Below are 6,000 nucleotides of genomic sequence, written 5' to 3' on the forward strand. Positions count from 1 at the left end.
GTTTTGTTTTCTTCTACATTCAAGCGCAAATTATGTCCTGGTCTTAAAAAGGTATAGAGGTTGACAGCCTTACCTGTCTTAATTTTTCTCGTTTTGAGTTTCACTTGCTTATTTATTGTAATTTCTGTTTGTTTGAGTTTCATTTATTTATTGATGTTGATTTGTGGTAGGTTTATGCTTAGAAGGTTATCTTAATTTATTTCTGCTCATTTTTTGCTAACTGGAGCTCTTTGCAATTCTTTGAAAAACTTCTTTTGTGGCTTTTTTTAATTATTACCACATGTAAATAATGAAAGTATTGCCTAACTTAAAGCCTTTATGATGCCTGTAAGGACATCCTCAAATGCATTATTACCAAACTTTTCAACAATTTTGAAAAAAAGTGTCTCGAAACTTTTCAAAACTGTTTGGATGGTTGTTTTTGGAAATGATAGGTTTGAGGGAAGGGGACCGGCTGCTCTTAAATCATTCTTGGGTCTTAAAAATGGCACTCTGACTTCAGCCCTAGCCTCAGGGCTCTGGGGGGCTGTGTCAACATCGGTGGTATTTGTATATATTTTTCTACTATTTTGACTAAAATGGCTATGTCAAAACTTCCATCAAACGCGTTTGGTGAAAAGAGGGGTAGTTGGGGGAGGGAGTAGTTGCCATTCTTCACTTTTGATTCTTCAGTGGAAACTAGAAATTTCAATTTTAAACGAAATAATCCACCTCTAAAGTCTTACAGCCACCCCTTCCATAAAAAAATTAATGCCTTGGGGCATAATTTATAGCCCATGACTCTGATGGTTTGTATCAACCCCAAAAGCCTTGTTTTAGGATTTTTGGTGTATTTTGAATTAAATAAATATCTCAAAATTTATATTGGATGCATTTCGGGAAAAAACGTGTGGGGGAGAGGGGTAGTAGCTACCCTCTAATCACTTTGACTCTTAAAAAGGACATATCAGGTCTTAAAAGCCCCAGGGCATAACTTACAACTACTGCCCCGAAAACTGTAAAGGGTTGTCATCCTCAAATATTACGGGATGAATTTTGTTTGGGAGGCGGATTGTTGCGGGGGTTAAGTGAGTGGAGAATTAATGTAATGAAGGATCATAGATAACGTCCAACATATTAGATAAAAAGATCATATTTGAAATGGATAGGTCTTATTACGCTACCTTTATAACCTAGATTCCCTATAGAGAGCTCCTAGAGGTCAAAAGAATAATGCCTGGTATTTAAAGTAATAAACAAAGATGATATAACAAACCATAACTTTACTTCGGTACTTACATACAAACTATCTTACAAAGCACTTAATGAGTTTGTCTATTCAGACAAAAGCATAAACTGAGGTCCAATGCTAAATCTAGACTGACTTCAAAATCCTTTGAATGCTAAATCCTTTGAAAATCTTGACTGCTCTTGAAAGCTCTTGGCAAAAATAAAGGTAATTGATGGGGGGGGCTAGTTGCCCTCTATCACTTTTGACTCTTTATAAGAAACTATTACTTCCAATATTCAACCAAATGAGCTTCATCTAAACTTTATACAACTATCCCTTCCACAAAAACCTTAAAGCCTTCCTGGGCATAACCTATAACACTTACCTCTTAGCTCTGAGGGTTTGTTTCAACTCCGGAAGCTTACTACATGATCTATGGAGAAAAGTTGTTCGTTAGAGAAAAAAAGAGAATTTATTCGTTGGATAAAACAGACTATTTTAAAATACTCCAGTCACATTAATATTATATACAAGTATATTAAGGTATAGATTAAGGGACATTAAAAATAGTTTATGCAAAAGTTTGTAATTTGTTTTCTCTTAGGAAAAATCAAAACACTGATTGTTATAGTATTCTAACATTGAATTATTCTAATATTGCCCTAGTATTCCAGTATCCTTCTAAATATTAAAGAATATTGGAATTGTAAGTATTGAAGTAAGTATATTGGGGTAAGTATTGTTTTTCCTATTTTGTTGTTGGTAAACTGCTCAGTTAGATGTCTAGAAAATATTAGAAACCCATGTCAAAATTAGCTGTTTTATTCTAATTTGGTATTGAAATAAACTAATATGATTGCTATAGAAAATGGCCCAAGAATTTGAAAAGTTCAAAAAATTCTAATTTGCCACTGAAATTAACATTAATGTTCAAATGAAAGCTGATAGCGATTCACACTATCAAAATTGTTAAATTGTAGAAGAAGAAAAAAGACAAAACTTTGATAACAGTTATCTTTTCCGAAAATTCTAAAGAGTAACTAATTTATTTTAAAAATAGCTCATCTTAGTTTCCTTCAAGGTCTATTGCATTATTATATTTTATTTCTATTATTCTCATACTCTTTTTTTAAAAACTCTTTGGGGGTTCTCATCTTTACATTCTTCTTCCACCGCCAAAACACAACCTTTTTGAAATAAACTCTAACGAGACACGGGAAACTTCAAAAGGTTAGTGTTTTTATGCGTGTTTTTTTTTTGGCTTTTAACACTGAGAAAGGCTTGTTGGAGATCCTTCTCGAAATATCTGCTTTGACTTTTCGCTTTCCTTCTACTGGCCAAAGAAGACAGTTGAACTTTATTTTCCTTTCGCAAAAAAGTTGCTTCATCGGTCTCCGTGGCACAGGAATTCGCAAGTTACTACAAAATTGAAAGCGGCTAAGCCTGATGTGGCCATCGCTATACAGATTGCGAAGCACAATAAAACAAATTGATTTACTTGACTGGTCCCTTCTGTTCATTCAGTGATTTTATTTGTATTTTTTCTCTTTGTTTATTGACTCCCTTGTTCGTTTTCTGTGTTGATTCAGTTTTTGTAGTTATTTTCTTTTCTTCTTTTATCTTAAGTACTCCGTCTTGTTGCGCATTGACCTGTCGGATGTTTCGATAAATAAAAATAAGTGAATAAGTGATTATACTGCATTATTTCACTTTTTCGCTAGATCAGTAACATACATACTAAAGAATTTGTCGATATTCTTAGTAACTGAATGAAAAAACTAGTTTTCTCAACTAAAGGCAAGGAGCACCATTGAAACTTAAAACAAACAAAAACTATTCGGTAGATGAGAGAAACTTCACTTCCTCTACCCTCATTTCTTTAGGCTATTGAATAAAAAAGTTTTTAACTGAAAGTAAGGAGCAAAAACTTAAAACGAACGGAAATTATTCAATATATTAAGGGGGTTACCTCCTCCTCAACACCTTACTCTTTATGCTAAAGTTTTTTAACCCTTTTAAAAAAGCTTCTTATTGTTCTAATTCAGCAAATCTAGTCTCTAAGGAGTCGTTCTTGAAGAATTTTGACAAAACTCAAACTTTAGCGTATAGAGCAAGGTGTTGATGAGGAGTCAACATCTTCTCATATGTGTAATAATTTCTGTTTGTTTTAGGTTTGAATGTTACTTCTTACTTTCAGGTGAAAAAACCTGTTTTTTACTTAATTTCTTATCGTTTTGGAATAATCCCAGGAAATCTGGCCCCACCTCTAAGGAGAAACAACCTCCCCAGGGAAACATTCACTTGGTTTATTTTGAACTGCAAGATAATTAGTTTCTTTATTTAAGTTACTTGAAATATACTTTTTAACTATGAAATATCGTTTGAGATATAAAGGTACGTTTTTTCTCTCAAGTGAAACCTCAGCTTCTAAAGAAAATAATTAAATTGAGTATATTTTAAGGAATTTTACGACGACACTATGAGAGAGATGATGCTAGCCTAGACGTTTTTAACTGGTCCAAATGTGCTGAATTGGTTTATTTAGAACTGTGAGATATCTATTTTAACTCTTACTTGTGCCAAACCGGTTTATTTTGAAATATGAGATAACTAGTTTCCCGATTCATGTTCCTTGAAATACGTTTTTTTGCTATAAAATGTTGTTTGAGCTGCGAAGGTGCATTTTTCTCAAAATTGAAACCCGAGGTTCAAACAAATTGGTAAACTGGTTTTTTAACTATTGTTACGACCCCCTCCTCCACCCCCATGAAACTAATGATACAAGCCTAAGAGTTTTTAACTCGTTCAATTGTGCTTATTTTCTTATTTTGAATTGTGAAATTTTAACTGGTTCAATTGTACTTAACTAGGTTTATTTTAAAGTGTAAGGCAAATAGTTTCCTTATTTAAATTATTTCAAATATATTTTTTAACTATAGGATGTCGTTTCAGCTTTTTTTCCATATTGATACTGGTTGATTAGTCCATGTTGTCTTTTGTTAGTTTGAATTTTGTTTTTCTTCGCTGTTTATCGTATTTGTTTTTGTTTATTTATTTATTTATAATACTCCGTACTTTGTGTTTTTTATACTTTACGGGCAATAAAGTTCATTCATTCATTCATAGGAAGGTAATATTTTTTCTCAAGACTGAAGCCTAGACTTCCAACGATATTTATAAAATTGAATATATTTTAAGTGATGTTATGAGATAGCTGATACAAGCTAAAATAGTTTGACTGGTTCAAATGTGCCTAACTAGTTTTTTTTTTGAACTAAGACATAATTAGTTTCCTGATTCAAGTTACTTGAAACTTATTTTTTAACTGTTGGATGTCGTTTTAGATATGAAGGCACATTTTTTTCTCAAGACTGGAGCCTAAACTTCTTACAAAATTAATATGATCAAACATATTCTAAGGAATGTTACGAGAAACATTACAAGCCCAAATGTTTTTAACCGGGCCAGATGTAATGAACCGGTTTATTTGGAACTTTACGATAATTAGCTTCCTGGTTCAAGTTACTTGAAATATACTTTTTAATAGTTGCGTAATAACGAAAATTGTTATTCAGCAAAGCATAATAAATTGTTTTATGCTTATAACATTAATAGGAAATCCAAGATTGCTAATATTTCTTTATATAACTCTTGCAAAAAACTGAAAGAACTTGTACAAAAAATTGAAAGCAAAATATTTTGGGTTATTGAAAGCAAAATTTTTTGATTATTCCGATAAGATCCATGTGTTTGTCAATTATTTCTTCTGCCTTGAGGTCGTCTTGGTCCATAAAAACTCCTCTATTTTTGCAAGTCCAGTTTTCGACTTTGTTTTTCTTGAGTTTTACACCTAATTAATACTTTCTTTGAATTCTTAGCTAACAGTTTTGTTAGCATATAATTTTTTTCCACCTTTCTAGAAAAATTTGTTTGTTCATAATTGGCCGTCAGAAAATACCGCCAGCGTAAGCTGTCAAATCATGTGGAAAATTTTAGAAGGTTATCGGCACCGGTAAATTTTTGAGGCAGAACTTTTAAAAATTAAAATGATAACTCTGCATTTCAGAGTTGGAGACGAAAAGATTAAAACGGTGGGATGATAAATCTTTCTTTTAAGTTTATATTTTTTCTAGTTTTACTCAATCTTTGAAAAATTTTAAAAGCGAAAAACAGTAAGTTTTGAGAACTGGGCAAAATGGACAATATAGGGGGGCCATCAAGGCCAACCCCTCAACACCAACCCTTATTTTGGGTTCAGCAATCGCCTACTGGTGAATGGACTCTTGGCAGCCCAGAACATTACCAAACCCAGCCAATGCAAATATGGCATGATCACACAAATGGATCCAATCAGTTTCCATTTGCTGGCTCCCCTCAATCAGTGACATACCAAACAATCACAAGCCCAGGTCAGATTCAAGCCATAAGATACTATAATCAAACAGATACAAATCAATGGATAAACACAAACAAAGAGAATAAGACAGTAAAAGTGAAAAATAAAAGAGAAACAATCAAGGAACATATCCAGCTGTCAGTACAGAATAGATTTGAAGTCTTAAGTGATGAAGCAGCAAATGAGAGTGACAATGAAAAGCTATATGGGCGAAGCAGTTTCCTGCAGGGAGGCAGAAGGTATGCCGAGCATCAGTAATGATATTAACAATGAAAGAAGAAGCGAAGAAAATCCTAGAATTTTGACCCCAACAGTGACAAACACCCTTGCAATCCCTAAGGGACATGAAAAAGTTAACCTGGAAAACAAAGCAAAAAACAGAAAACCTTTCCCA

The sequence above is a fragment of the Artemia franciscana genome, chromosome 5 (genome assembly GCF_032884065.1).
Source record: "Artemia franciscana chromosome 5, ASM3288406v1, whole genome shotgun sequence".
Taxonomy (NCBI): Eukaryota; Metazoa; Arthropoda; class Branchiopoda; order Anostraca; family Artemiidae; genus Artemia; species Artemia franciscana.